At 40.5% G+C, this 18,629-nt stretch overlaps 1 long non-coding RNA gene across 1 annotated transcript; it reads left to right on the top strand.

The window, feature by feature from the left end:
* Positions 1-16,200, top strand: LOC140338077 (uncharacterized). The gene is made up of 4 exons (XR_011922179.1): positions 1-99; positions 405-1,735; positions 14,037-14,177; positions 15,599-16,200. It is a non-coding gene; the product is annotated as an uncharacterized lncRNA (long non-coding RNA).
* Positions 16,201-18,629: the final 2,429 nt, after the last annotated feature.

Raw genomic sequence — 18,629 nt, 5'->3', positions numbered from 1 at the left:
AAAGGGCAGGACAGACAAAACAAACTTCCAAGTAGATGGAAGCCCAATCACTACAAATCTCCTAGAAGTCTGGGTATAATAAAGAAGAACTACACTCAGGTAAGCAGATAATGTATAGGAAAAAATGAAACCTTCTTTAAAAAACTGTAGCATATGACTTGGCCTATATCCCATCCCTGACCCCCCATCTTCTTCCTGTTGGCTTAAAAAATATATTTTCTTGAATGTATTTTAATTGTTATATATAAGAAAACAACATGGTATTTCCCAGAACTTTTTTTTCAACTTATAAACTTGTGATAGGAATACTTTTGATTATTGTTATAGTTACAATTAATTGGCTCTTATTTCTCCACATTGGGTGGAGCAGATCTGACGAAGCTTCTTAATTATAAACAAAACAGGTCAAGGAGAGGGATCCAACTCTGCACTGTACATGATGGCATCATCGAGAGGGGTGGCGACAAGACCAGCACCAAGGAGAAGGGTTTCAAGGCACTGGCCGTTACAACTAGATCTGCCTGAGAAGAATACCAAGGGATGGCAGACATGGCTGAGCATTATTCTGCATCTTTATTGACAGGGGAGGGACAACATTTTTACATGTACTTATATAGCACCGACATATTATGCAGCACTGTACATTAAATACATGCGAGGAACTAGAAATAAATTTATTGTAAATAAATTATCAATAAAAAGTAGAAAGAGGAACTAAGCTCAAAAGTCCCCCAAAACAATAAAAAAATACACTTATCTTCAATTCCTCAGGGCTGTCAATCAGTCCGGAGGTGTCTTCCATCGGGTCCCGCGTCGTCCTGGCATCCGTCTTCGGGCCAGCGCTCCGGGTGACGCCATCTTCTCCTCTTCTTCCGGGTTCTTGATTCTATGTCACCCGACCCAGGCACGAGAGCGGGTGATGTAGATAAGGGCTCCTGAAATGTAAAGTGAAAATTCTGAGTTTAGGTACGCTTTAACTCTCATTCCTGCATTGGGTTTAAAGGTATTGGTACTAAATAGAGGTCACCTAATGGTAAAACACACAAATAGTCATACAAAAGGAACGATTATAAGGTATGGTTTGTACAATGGTCCATTGATTAATGGCCTTAAATCCTGACACGTTTAGCCCTTTGGACTTCCCCAAGGGTATTTAGAAGAACCATGATGGTGATGCCATCTGTAATAGATAATAAACATAGGACCAGGGTGAACTTCCAAGGTAATAAATAAACTTGTCACATAGGTACTAGTAACCCAGCATATTGATAATCAGGGATTTTGATAGAGAGCTTCTTTGTAGATAGGGATTTCCTGTATGAAGGTTGTGGAGGTTCAATTTAAGTCCTGGTTTAAGAAATGAGTGCATCACAGACAGCAAAATTATTTTTAAATTAATATAATATATTATAAATGTCATATTTTCTATTTGGTCTATTATGGTGAATGATGATGATGATTTGACATGTATTACTTGGAACAGCCGACTTACTGATACAACTGACACGGCTGAACCACAGAGGGCTTATCGGAGAGGAAGCTGACCGCAAGCACACAACTTCCTCCTGCAAGGATAGCACTTGTTGTGATAGCAAACTAAATGTGTCTGGTTACCAAGTGCTTCTGATGTTTCAGGTCAACGATGACTTCCCCAGTTACCAATCGAAGGGAATTTTTATGTTTTTTGCAATTTTCTTTAATTTTTGTCATTTTCAAAGAGAAGTCACAAGCAAAGGTGGGACCTGTCTCTGGTTTTTGTTCTAAGAAATGACTTCAGCATTGCATACAATGTGGGAACATAGTGAGGTCATAAATTAAGTGGAGGAGAAGACATGTTAGAGCAAGCTTTACCATAGGGGAACCCTTGAAATAACTTTCAGGTCTTAGGGAACCCCTGCTATAATTACTATATCCACAGCTCACAGTATATTAGTGTGATGGTCAGTGGGAAGAATGCCTCTTATATTGGTGGCTAGTGGAAGAATGCCTCCCTTACTGATAGCCAAACGGATCAATGGTTTCAGTTAAACTGACCCAAGAATCAAATGGGCAGGGGGTATTTCTATACTGTCTCTGATCAAAAAGAGAGAAGGGGCCCAGAAATTTCTTTTGGTTACCCTAGGTAGAAATATAAATTAATTGTCAGATTTCATATATACATTTGTTCTGTACATTTACCTGTCTATGTATATGTCTATGTATGAGTGATTCTGATCTTTTGAGCTGCGACTGGACTTTAAGATTTAATTCTAGGAAAGCAGCTAAATACCCCAATGTAAAATGTCCTATCTACCAAAGAATTTGTAATTCTGTGCAGCTGCTTTTGTGATTCATATATCTCTGCCAGGCAGCACAGCTGTGAGGGTGACACCACTTTAGATAAGAAATAGAAAGCAATATCAAAACTCTGCAACCTCCAGACTGTCAATGACAGAGCAGCAACACATTGATAAGCCATATTCTCTGATTTCATCCATGGTCCGAACCTGTGCATGTAGTAGTACCTGATTGGCTCCTGGTGCTGCTGCTCCCTTTTCCAGCCTGCTGTTTATGAAATGACAAAGGGTAGATATGAAGATGAGTGAGCTGCATATGCTAACTTAATTAAAACATCAATTTATTATTTTCTAAAGAGTTACACAGCTTCTTTACATTTTCATTGCCCAACCTGACTGATGTACCTCAGCACTTTTAGGTGTGATCTGAAATCTGAAGTCCCTCCCCTGCTTACGTCTGTTCCTAGGGGGCAGTCCATCTGATTCAAATGAGGTGGCCCGATATCCAGCCTCACCATCGTCCTTCAGTCGACTCTGGTAATAGCATTTAAATTGCTTACAGAATATGGACTAATGCCTGGTGATCCCCCACTGTCATTTATATTTGTGTTACAAAACGAATGGCAAGTATTGCGACGCCAGCTGGGTACATTGGATGTCAATCCTTTTACATGCTTGACTGGCTTTAATGTATAAAGAGTGCCCATTCTATATAATACATAGGTTGTTCCATAGAAACGGACGCTACACAGTAATGCAAAAAAGGAGCTTTCATCATCCAGTTGCTATTCTCATCTACCCTCCAGGGACAACCTGAGTTTATCTTCCATGCATCTCATGTCACACTTATATACTGTACATCCAGAGAGATAGATAGATAGATAGATAGATAGATAGATAGATAGATAGATAGATAGATAGATAGATAGATAGATATTGGTGTTCCTGACCTTATTTCTGTCCCTATAGCAGATTGCTTCAAGGCCCCATTGCAGTTACACTGGCGCACAGGCTGCCATATTGTGGAACCCTATGGTTTCTCCAGTGGTTGTTAGGGATTTCTTGTTCTTTGGCTAATTGACCTCCCATCTAATGGTACCTGCATAGTTCTGGGTTTAACACCCTTTGGTGGGTTCTCAAACTTTCTAAACAAAGTAGTAATTCATTGTCCTTTGGAGGGCAGAAGGGGCACCTCATTATGTGACATACAGGGTTCTCATCTTCATTTGGCAATGGACAGCCCTGTGATGATGGTAATGTCATCCTCTGCAGAATTCACCTGAGCTTAGCTTGGCTTAAAGCTTCCTTAGTGGGCCTAGTTTTGACTCCCTGAGCTCCCAGGAAGCTGGTTGAGTGATAATGGGTGTCAATAAGAATGATTTAGATGTAGGAAAGAGCCGAGAGTCTTTTGGCATTGGAACCAAAGAAGTGAGTATTGCACAGAATTTGCCATATATTTCTTAACCAGGGTTCTCCAGAGGTTCTTAGGGTTTTTTTGAGCGATTAGCAATTTGTAGCTCTCAGGTCAGTTTGCTGACAGCAATTATCTTTTTGGCTATCTGTAATGGTGACATTCTTTCTGTTATCCAACAATGTAAAAGGAATTCCTCTCACTGACTGCCAAGCTAATATACTGAGGGCTCTGGATATAGTACTTATAGAAAAGGTTCCCGGAAGACTTGCAAATGTTAAAAATTCAGGAAACACTGTTCTGTGATGAGCAGAAATATTACAATCACTGACTGTCTTAGTCTTCCCTCATTGCTCAATCAGTAAGTTTAGGGTTGGGGGTGATACCCCTATATCCTTTACCCTCATGGCTGTGTCTATGTATATGCATGCATCACAAAAGCAGCTAGAATGACAAACATTGGCAGGTAGCACAGTTTATATTTGTATATTCCAGCTTGTATGTATTTATCTGTCTGCCTGGTATTCTGCTTTTACAGTTGGTTGTGATGATGAATGGCTTGCTACACTGTGTCTCCATTTCTCAGTACAAGCTTTGCAGCAGACCTGTAATTACGCACAATGATATTGGTGGAGACATTTGGATGATGCAGAATGGAGGAAATGCTGCTATTCCCTCACAGGCCCGCCTCTATAATTACAGGGTACGGCAGCTTTCTACAGCCTGATTAACACAATATTTTTAGAGCAAACTTTATGAACTTTGGAAAAGCCCTTAGAAAAAGTTTGAGATCTCAGGGAACCTCTGAATGTTAGAAATATTGAGGTTGATCTTCTAAGGCAGTGTCTCTGGACCTTTTTACCATGTGGGAACTATTGAAATAATTTTCAGGTCTTCAAGGAACCCCTACTATAATTATTATATCTACAACTTGTTGGCCTGTGGGAAGAATGTCATTGGTGGCAGAGAGAGCCACAAATTGTTCATTGCTCAAGGAACCCCTAGCAACCCCTGGTAGAACGCTTGTTGATAAACAGTGGTCTAATATATATACTGGCTACATTGTGTACATTGGGGAACCACCAAATCTTTATAAATTTCACTCCAGAATTTCCATAGTTACACTGGTTACACTGGTTACACTTTATTCTGTTTTCCTTGTTGAAGTTTCTCCGTATTGTGAATTTTCTTTTTGCTCCTCTCTGTTCTTCTCTCTCTCCCAGGACCAGTTTTACGATAAGACACACTGGCAATTGCCCATGGTGCCCTACCTTTTCCAGGGTCCCAAATATTATAATGGTAGGGGTGCTGGAATTCGGTGCATTTGGAGCCCCCATATCCCATTATACCTGTTCTTTTCTTATTCCCACCCATACCATCTCTACTCCCCTTGGTTTTGCCTTTTTATTATCGTACTTACCTAGAGTAGTCCTGCCATCTCGCACTGTTGGCGCTGCAAATCGCTCCTCTCATCATATACTGCACCTTGAGCGACAGCAGCCAGATCTTTAGGGCAGTGGTCCCCAACCTTTTGGAGATTGCAGACCACTAAATGCACGGACTCCGGACCTTGTTTGCGCGGGAAGCCGTGTGTCACTCAAACTTCCCCCAGAGTGACGTCTTGATGCCAGCACTCACCCACTCTCTCATCGCAGGTCTAAAACCTTGTGCTTTAGGGGTTGTGGCCAGAGACACAAAACAAACAACCCCCAGGGCCTGGGATGCGGACCAGAGACATGGTCCACGGGTCTGGTCAGTGTGCCCCCCTAAGCAGGGTCCTTCTCCTGACCCCGCTGGGGATGCATCAGCCAGTGCCTTGGCCCACCTGTCATATGGCTGCGCCCACTAATGGGCGGCGGACGAGGGGTTGGAGACCCCTGCTTTTATCCACACTTTTCTGCACAAACTGCTCATTGCTCAAGGAATCCCTAGCAACCTCTGGATGAACCCTAGATTTCCATATAACCCTGGTTGAGAAACACTGACGTATAGTGTTGGCCAATCAGTCATTTCAGGCTGAGCAGAGACTGATGGAAATTCTTGGCCAGGTTAGAAGCCAAGAAAACCTAAACTTCCCTCAATAATCTGCACAACTTTAGTTTTCTGTATCAGCAAATTGTGTAAAAAATAAACAGAAATCGGAAAAATGAAGTGATTGTTTCTTCACCTTTACATGATGAGTCACAATGAGTTTCTTTGTGCTGAACATCCTTTTTTGTGTTTCCTACCAAAATGATGATTCTGTTTATTGATATCACACCAAGAAACGCATTTTTACATTTCTCTCAGGATGGAATTGAAAAAAGAAAAAAATGTGTTAAAAACCAATAAGAAAAGCTGATTTGTAATGTGAAGAAAATAACACTTTCTGTTGCTGTGTTTGGGTAGCGGAGGCTCGGACATTGCTGGAGTTAAGGCTAAATTTTGGGAATATATAAAAGAAACAAATTAATGCAGCTCCGGATTCATAAATAAAACTTAAAATTGATTTTTTTAATGTAAGCAGTGTAAGTACCAGACTTTGATCAGGTATCAGCCTCTTGCAGTTGAATATTAGAGGAGGAAAGCAACGCAAGGAGACAATTACCTGTTCAGCAGTGTAAGAACAATGATTATATTTTTCATCAGTCTGCTACTACTTCCTTAGGGCAGGTGCAGAACTGCTTTGGGATTCAGCCGAGGCACTTGGTCAGTTGCAATGCAATGTTGCAATGAACCAACATTTGACAGTTGATGGCAGTGAGCGGTAATAGTACTGCACCCCGCTCCTGGAGGTAGCAGTTCCCTGGCAAGAGGAAGCGGTAACCACACTGCAACCTCACCGCCAGTGTGAACATAGCCTTAGAAATTGGTGTATTAAACAGCAATATGATAACTTTTGTGGTTTGTAAGCTGTTGACTACACATAAGTATTATGACCGGTCCTCTTTAATGCTAGGGATAAAGGCTTGTACAATATGGCTATAGATTATTATGTGGACTGATCCTCTTTAATTCTGGGGATGGAAGCATGTACAATAGGACAGTATATTGATATTAGGACAGGTCCCCTTTATACTAGTGATCAGAGACTAATATTAATATTAAACAGTATTTATATAGTGCCAACCAATTATGTACCGCTGTACATTAATAAAGGTTTGCAAATGACAGACAGATACAGACACAGGAGGAGAAGAGGATCCTGCCCCGAAGAGCTTACAATCTAAGAAGTGGGGGATGTAACACACAATAGGAAGATTTGTACAATATAGATACACATTAGAATTGGGACTGGTTCTCTTTATTCCTGGTGTTAAGAGCCTACACATAACTATTAAGACCGGTCCTCTTTATTTCTTCTCATTCCCATGTAAATAATTAGTTCTCTCCTCTCCAGCAGAGACGGTATAAATGTCACTAATGGGTTGCGCTCCTTACATTTACTAATAAATGAATATTTTGATATTCAGCCTGATGGTATCATCTCTTCATGGTAACCTCACACAGGCGATCAATGGCACCGCTCGATGTGGGAAATGTCAGATGGGTAATTATAGGCAGAGTGGCTGATAAGGGGGGATCATTCCTGACACAAGTCTTAGCTCAGTATGCATTCTACATGAATAGGATGCAGCGATATTCTCATCAATAATTCTGATGCTGATAGCAGAGAGTGTCGGGGCTCCCTGCCTGCTATTAACTGCCACTTTGCAGCACTTGGAAACTGAGACCATCAAGTAATGCAACTTTATTCTGCATCATAAGCTGTGTACAGACATTCAATTTCTGTTGCTGGAAATGATGGTTTGTGACTGTTTCCATTACATGGAGAATGAAGAAGTGCAGAACACGCAGGGCTGATTAGTTCTATAGAGAAGGGGAGGGGGGGGGGGGGGGGGAGTGGGAGACTCCCTGCTGCATCCTCCTCTGTAGAAAAAGACAGAGGTCATTCCCATTCTGGCCTTGGGGTGGCTGAATTGTAGAAAGTCGTCAGGGCACATGTTGTATTTTTGTCGATCACAATGATTCATCTTGGGAAACAGTCATCTGGCTATAGGGGTTGGCTGTGTGGTTTTTAATGGGCAGCCCAATGCACCAAATTATTCAGAAGTGTAGTGCATGTTGCATTTAAACAGAGCAAGCACAGTTATGCGCATTGCTGTCTTTTACACACTAGTGTATTGTTAAGGTGCATGTAGTGTCAATCAGGCAGGTAAGAATACTTATTGCAGAAAGGACGTTGCCTGACCTTGTTTGATCGGTTATAAAGCCCGGCCTGATCCCAAATTTTTAAAGGATTACTTTTTTTTTCTAAGCTTCTCAGGAATAAAAATGTTTGCCCCCTATTCATTTCCCAAGGTTGGGCAAAGTTCACAAATTTTAGGAAGTAGTAACCACACTACAATCTCACCATCCCTCCGAACTAGCCCTAACCTTGCTGTGACGCTCTAACTCAATGTTTCTCAACCAGGGTTCCTCATGAGGTTGCTTGGGGTTCCTTAAGCAATAAGCAATTTGTGGCTCCTAGGTCAGGTTAAAGAGGAAGTAAACTGATAAAAGGCCAAAAAAAAAAAAAAGCCACTTACCTTCAATCCCGCAGAGCAGTCGATCGGTCTGGAGGTCTCTTTCATTGGTCCCGCGTCGTCCCAGCATAAGTCTTCGGGCCAGTGCATTAGGCGCAGCCATCTTCTCCTCTTCTTCCAGGTTCTTCTTACTACGTAACCCAATCCCAGGTGTGACATTGAGTGACATAGTTGGGGAAAAAAACTTGCCGATCTCACTGCGCATGCACAAGATTGGCTTTTTTATTTTCCCCTTTTGACTAAAGTGCTCGGCCATGCGCAGAAGGAGCACCCAGGAGCCTTCTGGAATGCGTGACGTAGGTATCTCAGGAGGCTTTGTGCTCCCATTCATTCTCGATCACCTAAAAAAGGGTCTTGCACCATAAAAAAAAAAAAAAACAGACAGAATTTTTACTTCACATAAAAGTTAGTTGTGTACCCTTTTTTGTAATTTGAAAATTCTGAGCTTAGGTATCCCTTTAAGTAAAACCAATGATCTGCTAAGGATGAAATTCTTTCCAACGGACAACAATATATGAGGCATTCCTCCTACTGATCACCACACTAATATACTGTGAGCTGTTGGTATAGTAATTATAGAAGAGCTTCCCTGAAAGTTATTTCAATGGTTCCCCTATGGTAAAAAGGTCGAGAAACGCTGATCTAATGTAATGTGACCTCAACACCATGTCCACTGAGCTCACCCTACAAGAACATCCATCATTAGTATTGGGTTATCATCTGAGATGTACAAATATAAGCTATATGTAAAACTGTCTTTGTGCAGAGCTCAGCTATAGAACTGTTTTGCAAAAATGTCCATGGGTTCCGATATACTTTAAATATGACAATGAGTGTATTGTTTTTAGTGAAACTGACCTGGTTTAGTAGATTTGCAGTGAGCTAGGACTAAGGAAGTGCAGTCTCACCAACCAGCACACCATATATGTGTATTAAGGGGACATGGCTAATCAAGGATGATGGCACAGACTGGCATTTTAAAATGCCGCAGAGGCACTGTATTGTCAGACCTGTTCTGAAATTTTATTTCTGGCATTACAGGCATTTTTTACATTTATAAAGAGATAAAATATGAATATGAAAAAATTGCATGTATTACAGAGCTATGATGTACACAGTATATATATATATATATATATATAATATAATATAATAATTAAAGTAATAATTTTGACATTTTTATTACTTTTTGTCCTCCAAAGTTTTTCCAAACCAAAATGCACCAATGGCAAAGCAAATGTGCTTTCGTTGTATATGTTGCACAGCGCCGGCACTCTCATTTCACCTGTCTATATATTTTATATTTATGGAGTTGATGATTGCTCAGCAGCAGATGAACACTGGGACTGAAATCTTTTCATTCGTTCATAAAGGGCCAATTCACCGCTGTTCTTTTTTAGTATTCATTCCAGCCCTAAGAAAAAAACGCACATGATTCCTGGAGAGCCGCTTGTTGTATCAGTAGTACACTTCCTATATGCGGCCAGTAAATTGGCCCCTCTAGGAATACATAGCTGCCAAGTGTCTGCCTGGGAGGACAGGGCCACTTTTACAGGGGGAGGAAGGATCTCGGCCTTTGTAGAAATTCCAGCCCATGGAGTTGGTTGCTACGTTTAATAAAGAAGACCTAACATCAACTAAATTTGGGTTGTATACATACTATGGTATTTATTATAGATATATACAAATATATATAGATCATCTCTCCTGGAGATAACAATATTTCTTCTGATAATATCTGTTTCCCTTTCTCTCTCCTGAAGCACAAAGCCATTTTTGTTTAAGCATTATCCAAGGTCACCATCTACTTCCGGATTGAGCTCCAGAGACACAGTCATGGAAATTCTGCTGCCCATTAAGTTTTTGGCTGTGATTGCAAATGCCTGATTCAGATTAGCCCCCTTCTCATCTTGTGACCTGCTACTTGTGTGATCACTGGCCGAGAGGAGACTATGAAAATGTTTTCTCCCGTGAAGCAGTCTGATGGCATCATCTCACCTTAGGAAGAGTCACTAGAACAGGTTTTGATGGCTGATTTTTAATGGTTAAAGGTGGAGTTTTTGTGAAAAATCAATGTGTTGTTAAAAAAGGGGCATGCCAGGATTTTATTTTTTAATTTAAGGCATAGGTCTGCTAACCAGGACAAGTTTTTAAATACTTCTGATTCCCTTTACACTTTATAGTCCCTCTTTACAAAAGCCGTGATGAAGAGAATTGCAGAACCTCTAAGCGTGTTGGCTTTTTAGTTTCTACCTCTTGCCTCGTATAAGGTTTGCATTCTCTTTTGCCTTCAGATCTGCTGCGATTCTTCATGGCATAGAGTCAACGAGGTGCTGGAAACATTCTTCAATGATCCATATTGGCATGATGACGTGGTATTGTTGTCTGCACATCCATGATGTGAGTCTCCTGTTCCACCACATCTCAAAGATGCTGGATTGGTTTGGGATCTGGTGAGTGTGGAAGCCAATTGTGTACAATTTGAGATGATTTGAGCTTTGTGCCATGGTGCATTTACTTACTGGAAGTAGCCATCTGAAGATTGGTACATTGAGGATATAAAGGGATGGACATTGCCAGCAACAATACTAAAGAAGGCTGTGGCATTTATTCTATTGGTATTAAGGGGCCCAAAGAAAATATCCCTCACACTCTTTTACCACCACCAGATTGAACCATTGACAAAAGGTAGGATGGATCCATGCTTTTAGGTTGTGGATGCCAAATTCTGACCATACCATCTGAATATCACACCAGAAATATGACTCCAATCTTGTCCAAATTTGTTGACCCTGTGTAAATTGTAGCCTTGGGTGCCAAATTTTAATTGACTGTAGTGGCACTTAAAGTGGTCTTCTGCTGCTGTAGCCCATCTGCTTGAAGATTGAAGATGTGTTGTATTCAGGGATCATAGGATGGAGCTTGAGATGGCTGTGGGTGAAAATGCCAGCAGATCAGCAGTTTCTGAATTCTCAGACTAGCCTGTCAGGCAGCAATAACCATGACTTGATCAAAGGCACTTAAATTCTTCACCATTTTGATTTTGGTTTGAATTTTAGCAGGTTGTCTTGATAATGTCTAAATTCGCTGACCTGCTGTCATGTGATTGGCTGATTAAATATTTTCAATAATAGTGGCCGATGAGCATTTCAAACTGCATATTTAGCAGTTTTATCTGTAGGAGATATAAAAAGCACCGAGAATTCCATTCACAGAGTTTGAAACTTTGCTAGATCTCAGTTGGGATCTATATCAGGGCTTCAGTCTATTGCCACTGGGCTGGCTGCCACATTAAAAAGCTGATGGAATGCAGAGATTATTGGGTAATAGACCCGCAGGAGGATGACTGATACTTCATCCCGCAGAGAGATCTTACTGTATAATGCAGATTTTGGATCTGTGTGATGTCAAACCACAAAAAACAAAGCAATGTTTTACAAATGGCAACTGTAACCAGGGAAGTGGAAGTTCGCTGAGCTATGATGAGTCGGTGTATGCTGGGCCGAGGCTCTCTGGGGCTTCCTCAGCTGACCACAGCTGTCGTCTTCCCCGTCATGGTTTAATATAGAACTCTGGAAGTTGGGTGTATTTTTACAAAATGGCTTGACTCATAAAATGAGTTATATAGACCTAAAATCCTTCACAGAAGATTGTGAGGATTTTAAATTCAGCTGTGTATTTGCTAGAGAGATTTATCCTCATGGTTTGTCCCAGTGCCACCAGGAAAAGAAATCCCCCCCATTATGGACAGAGATAGAAATCCCACGGAAGCACTGATCCTTTTTGACAATATTATGAGCAGTGTTTTTCGTTGCTGTATCCCCGCTAAAGAGATTTTATCTCAGTTCTTGTTTCAGTGACCACATTGAGGTCATTTCTCCCCAATAGGGATTTTAACAGCAATAAACAACCTTAAAAAAAGGGGAAAAGGGGAACTAAAGCAACCGATTCAAAGAGGACCTTCTGCTGAAATAGAACTCTAAGCCTCAATTATTTTCCCCAAAACATTCCCAGGTATAGAAGGAGTTTTTGCTGAAATTCCAAACCAAACTTTCAAATAGTTGGTGTCATTACTAATTATATTTTGGCACCACGGCCTAAGAAACAGAGAACAAAAAGTTGCCGCCATCCTTGACTGGAAAGGAGGGTTTAGTTCCACTTTCCAATGTTTGGAACACTTCTACTCACTTCTCCATGCTTTCGCCATGTTCTGTTCCATTACCTAGTGTAAGCTCTGTGCTGGATCTCACACATAGTTCCTTCCTTCATGTTATGGTGTTTGAACTCATTGAACGGTCACTTATGGTTGGATGCCACATGCTCCACAAAACCCAAAAGCACACACAACTCTGAATGGGCAAGGGGACAAAGTCTGTTTAAACAACATAGCAAAGCACCAACATAACCCCATCACTAAGTTGTATCCTTGTAACATTTTTATGTCATTGTAAAGTGTATTTGCTGGTTTAATCTGTTGTTTCTCCATCAGTTTTATCGTGGGAATATGTTCTTTGTGTATCTCAATGTATCTATGAGGTTAAGAATTGAGAAACAGCAATAAAAACTTCTTTAAAAAGTTCTTCTTTAGAGGATGTCAGTAACGAGAGATCAGGGGCCTTCACCGTTGACATTTTGTACTATTATCTGGTTTCAGAGGTGGAGTAAGTTATGGAGTGGAACAAGAATGGAGATCAGGAGAGTCAAAGAACAGCCAGAGGGCCGACTGTGCGTATTTGGTGAGGGTCAGTGACTCAAGGGATGAAAGCCAGTCATTTGCAGGAGAGGACAGCATTGGCATATACCTTAAAGCAAAGGCAAGTCAACATTTTGGGGTCTTCAAGAGCTATGGTCTCAAGGACAATCTGCATCCCCTTCTTTGTGCTGTGGTTTTATCTGGAGCCCCTATACGAATATAAAACTCTGCCCTATAATGACATGGGGACCACCAGATGAGCCAAAGCTGATGTTCCGGAATACAGGGAAGAATCGTGCCTTCGAAATCTAAAGAATAATGCGATAGCTTACAGCTTCCATGGACACATAAAGGATATATCTGCCCAGGGCACATCTGTGGCTTAAAGCTTTGCAATAGCCAAGGTGCTGCCACTCCCTAACCCATTAATAACAAGGTATTTAGAAAAGGTAACTATAAGTCAGATTCTGCATCTCATCTCCAATGACACTTCTACCCAGTGGCAAAGTGTATCAGGAAGCATGATCATACACGTGTGCCATTGTCTCTTAGATGCCAGGGAAGATGCAATGCAGGTTGACGGACCGGTTATTTCACCTTGGGAATAAGAAGTGTCAAAACCTATAGGAATCAGTTTATCTAAGAATTTAAGAATTATACTTTGTATACAACACCCTTCCAATCTTGTGACAGCAGTATGGGGAAGATCTATTACAATTCAAGCATGACTATGTGCAAGTACAAGGCCACCTCTATAAAACCATGGTCTGATAAGACTGGTGTGGTGAAACGTGAATGAATTCAAGGAATCTATACCAAAATCAATAGGTTTCAGATAGAGTGGTTAAAGTTGGGGAAATTCACTTTTCACAAATTCTACTCATTCTGTTGACCATTATAACCAGGAATGAAAGTGGAGTACATTCCAAAATCTTGCCAGAACAAGAATAGATGGGAAATGATCCATTGGGATAATCGTTCCAGTGAAAATCATCCCTACTCTGTTCTAAATAAAAATAAATGTTGGCTTGAAATACAAATAATGTGGAAGTAAACTGAAAAAAAAAACGTGCTCACCTTTATTTTCGCAGATCCATTGCTCCCTCTGGAGGATTCCTGGATCGTGTCCAGTGTCATCCCAGTATGCTCCTTTGTGTCAGTGCGGAGGAAGTCCTGGGCGCCACCATATTTGCCCTTCTTCTACCTTCTTCCTACAACACCCGATCTCACAGGTAGATGGTGACGTTGATGGGGAGGGAAGGGCTTTAATTAAAAAAAAAAAATGGTTTCAAACCCCCTCCCCCCCAAAAAGTTAGTAATTTATACCCTAATTAAAAAGGTGGTCTACCTTTAAATGTACGGTAACAATTTTAGTTTAGGTCTACTTTAAGGCCATTTTTGGGCAGAGCAACCCCACCACCTCACCATCCCTACCTCCCACATTCTTCTCACCTATTTAACAGCTTAAATTGCCCTTCTGCAGCACTTTTTATTCTCCCCACTACTCTGCCTGTGAACCCCATTGGTGCCAACCAGTAGATCCATCATTCTAGTCTGTACCCATATTGACCATATTACCTTTACATGACGTGATCAAGTTGGTGGCTCCTGGGAGGCCACGGCTCAGCATGTTAGAATGTATTTGTGTGGAATTGTCCAAGCTACACCATGGAAATTCAGATTATTAGAAGACTCTCAACAATTCAGCATGTCATGCAACCACATATTTAGGGCTTTTAGATTAGAATTAGTAAGGGCGGAGGGCAAAGAATGGAGGAGGGTTAATTCCCACAGAGCTTCTTTAACTCGGAAGTACCTCCTGTATAGTTTGATTTCCCCCTGATGTCATTAACATTTGATCATTTGGTTCCATGCCTCTTAATTCAGCCCAGACAAATTCAACTCTGATTCCTTGTGGGTGATTGGATAAATCTTGACTCATACACTTTTCGTCTTTATATATTTTCCATTGTAGGCAGTAAAGCTGAATCATAACATTTAGCAAGTTGTAAGTGGAACTGTCAGAGGACAAAAATGCATTTTAGTGGAAAAGAAACTTCCACAAGTTACAACGGCTGTTCTGGAGAAGATAAACAATCGGATTAAGCTGGGCTGAAGTTTACATTAGTCATTAGTTGAAGAGGGCCTAAAGTATACCCTGGACCTTTTTGTTTAATGTTCATGTGTTTATCTACCTCTAACAATGCAGCACTCAGTCTATTTCTGTGTCCTTGTAGTAAAAGAGTCCCAAGAACAATTGATTTTTGTGTACAATGTGCATTAACAGCAATGGGTTCTGTCCTAATTATGTGGGAGGAGGGCTGTGCTATTACAGCATTATACCAGCTTAAATATAATAAATATAAAAATATATAAAAATAGCAATAATTACCCTTTGAATAGCTAGCATTAAATACCAAGATTTTTTTCAGATCAGAAACTGATCTGACAAACTAAAAATGGCAGATCAGTTACCAAATGGCCACAGAAATTGTGCAGCCATGAGGTCGAACACGCCAATTCCAATCCTTGCATGGTACTTTTGCTTAATCTAATTTGTCTATGCATTACTATAATTACATACAAAGAAATGAAAAGAGTTTTCTTTTTTTCCTACTACTTGCCCATATAAAATGAAGTTATCTGATTACAGGAATTTCTTGGTGAACGCCTAGAAGTCATGAGATGAAAACCTATGAAAGAATGACATTATTGCTAATAGCTGGCATTGGATTGAGGGCGGCCGAGATGGTCCTCAGGCTAAAAAGAAACGCAGTTTCAGATCATGGAGGTTGGGACACAAAAAGAAATATTTGAATAGTCTTTAAGGCTCAGTGTAATCATCCAAATCAGAAATCTTCCCAATTTGATGGAATAACTAATGGACAGCAGATGAAACAGGACATGAGAGGAAATCAAACCAAAGTATGGGAAACTGGCTTGTTGGGGAGTTAATAATGGTGCATTGTCCAATATTGGATGATTAACCTCACCTCTGGCTTTTATGAAAAAAACACACAAAATAAATTAAAGGGGCTGTTTAAGCATAAAAAATTAATTTAACCAAGTAACATAAAATTCATAAATTTATTTCACAGTGAATATCAACATGTCTACAAAAGACTCTTGTTGTACATGCTCTATAAACCCCATCTTAAAATACATTAAACACATTCAGCATGATTCATTTCTCAGAAACCTCCAATCCCAACACATTTAACTGAATCGACTTCTTCAGGAGAATATTATATCTGAAGGAATTATGCAGCTTATTAAAAAAAAAAAAAAAACATTACAAACATGCGTATCTATTTCATAGATTTCGCAGGGAAGGAGGGCGATTCAGAGCCAACAGCAAGGGGGAAGAAACTGAGGAATCCAGGAATAGGGTACATTGCCTAAACACGATGTATAATAATCTTGGAGTAATAATGGATCCACAGAAGTCAAAAGGAGTGCCAACAGAAATTAAAATAATTCTGCTCCCCAAAGCAACACTAAGATTTTGAATTTCCTATCACCTTCTGTCCTAATAACAACAGTCACTAGGACAAATAACAGAAGGTGAATCTGAGGTTGAGAACATTAAAACATTGATAGGGGTCTAAGCTTTTACCCTAATCCCAAAATCAAGGGACTGATGAAACAGAGGAGCAGCAAGTGCTATCCATAGAGCCTACAGTGTCCAACAGAGAGAGCTCCATGATTAGAGGAGAGCCGAGGTTCTTCTCCTCTAGATGTTTTTCATTAAAAATCATAATTCAATTCCCAAAATTCAAATTCATAAAACACAATAAAATAAAATTGTGGGTGTATATAATGACCTCTCAATACAGAATACCCCCAAAGGGACTAAATGTTGAAATTCTTCTCGACGCGTTTCGCAGAAAAAATCCGCTTCTTCAGGAGGATGGAGAGGAGAAGTCTGATGTTTGTACTTCCAGCAGCCCTCTTATTTAAAATTGTTGCAAGGAAGGAGGTAGTTACGGCGGCAATGGTATATTCAAATCCCGTTTAGCTAATTAGTGAGTAATCTCTTTCATTTTCAATATAAATCACAGTGATCCTAAGTTTCATGTCCTTCAGTCCTCAAACAGATATAAGAACATTCAGGCCAACAGCACAACCATGTTCCTATTCCATCGGCGTCCCTTACAAGTGAGTCAGTATGGCCACAGGGCAGTCTGCCATGAGTTCAGTCGCAGTCCAAGCCTCTCTCATTCAAGCTACGGCAGTGTACAATTGGTTCAACCTCTACCATTCAATTGAATTTTGGAGGTTGGGACCTTTTTTTTTGCACACAGCAGATCATTGCATGGTTTGCCAGAGTAACATATTGCTTCTAGCCACGCGTTGTGGCCTGAAGATCTGTGCTGCAACGGCAGCTACGTGTAAGTCTTATTGCATGCACTGTGGCTTGTTTGCCAGCCATGCATTTGATACTCATAAAAAAAAAACCTTATCAAAGAAGATCTTTAGCCTTCATTTCAGCAAAAAAATATATACTGCAGCACTTTATTTTAGAAACATCAGCACTTACAGGTTTCTCTTAGTACCCCTGCAAAGTCCAAGAAATACCCATTGATCCTAGAAGCCATAGGTATGCCATAGCCATGTATGTCCACCTACAGCAGTCCCCCGTGTTTAAGTGGCAACAATGCTGAACTGCACCTGACTTCAGAGCAGCCTTGCCACTTTTTATAGGCTGGACATGGCAAAACTACAGTAAGATGGGGTCTATTAGCATTATCACGTCAATCAGCACCTGGCCACACCAAACCTTGCCCCTGCTTTATGGATCAACAACATTGCACTATTGCTGAAACCCTCCTACATGGTATGCAGTGCCTGGGAAGGAAGTAAATGAGACACATGGAGGAGGATTTGGATCAGTAAGGATAAATTTGCTTACATTATGAGGCTTGTGTGGTATATACTAGTGGGATTTAATACTTGTTTGGAGTGTTATATGGAAGCCTTTTATTGAACTTTAAAAGACAATTTTTACAATGGGCTTAGAATCTTCAAATGACCCATAAAGTGTCCCTGAAAATTAATGTACATGTGTTGGCTCTCTTCGATAAAAGAAGTGCAAACCTCTTATCACCCGCAAAGTGCTCAGGACTGCACCCGATCAATAAAGTTCATAACAGCTCTGAATGCATGGCCAGATATTACATGGAGTGATGACATGAGCTAAAGTGAAGGCACCGATCCAAAGAGCTAATTTATTCTGCATAGGATGTCATCCTGAAGATAAAAATAGCAGATGAGGAAAGTGAAGCATCTGCATTTAGTCAAACAGTAAAAATGCATTCCACATGGATGGAGCCATTCACCGAAGATTTAGGGTGTGTACGTTGCACAAAGCTCATACGAGCATGAAGCAGGAAGCATTAGAGACTCATAGACAGCTTCCATCGGGCTCTAGTAACCTGTGACATGTAGAGGTTAGAATGGATGCCTTGCTGCTTTAAGGGGTAACTCCACCAGTGCTATTTGATATTCTAAGCCAAGCAAGCAGAACAACAAACTTTGTAAACAGTATTCATTACCAACCTTGTTCCAGTATGTTCGGACAAGGCCCTGACATTTGTTCTGCCCTGTTTTATGGCAAATGTATCAGCTAGATATAGTTATAGTTTAAAGGGACTTTGTTTCAAATATGAAAGAACTTTGATATT

Source organism: Pyxicephalus adspersus, chromosome 9 (assembly GCF_032062135.1).
Source record: "Pyxicephalus adspersus chromosome 9, UCB_Pads_2.0, whole genome shotgun sequence".
Lineage (NCBI taxonomy): Eukaryota > Metazoa > Chordata > Amphibia > Anura > Pyxicephalidae > Pyxicephalus > Pyxicephalus adspersus.
This window is presented reverse-complemented; position numbering and strand designations above follow the sequence as displayed.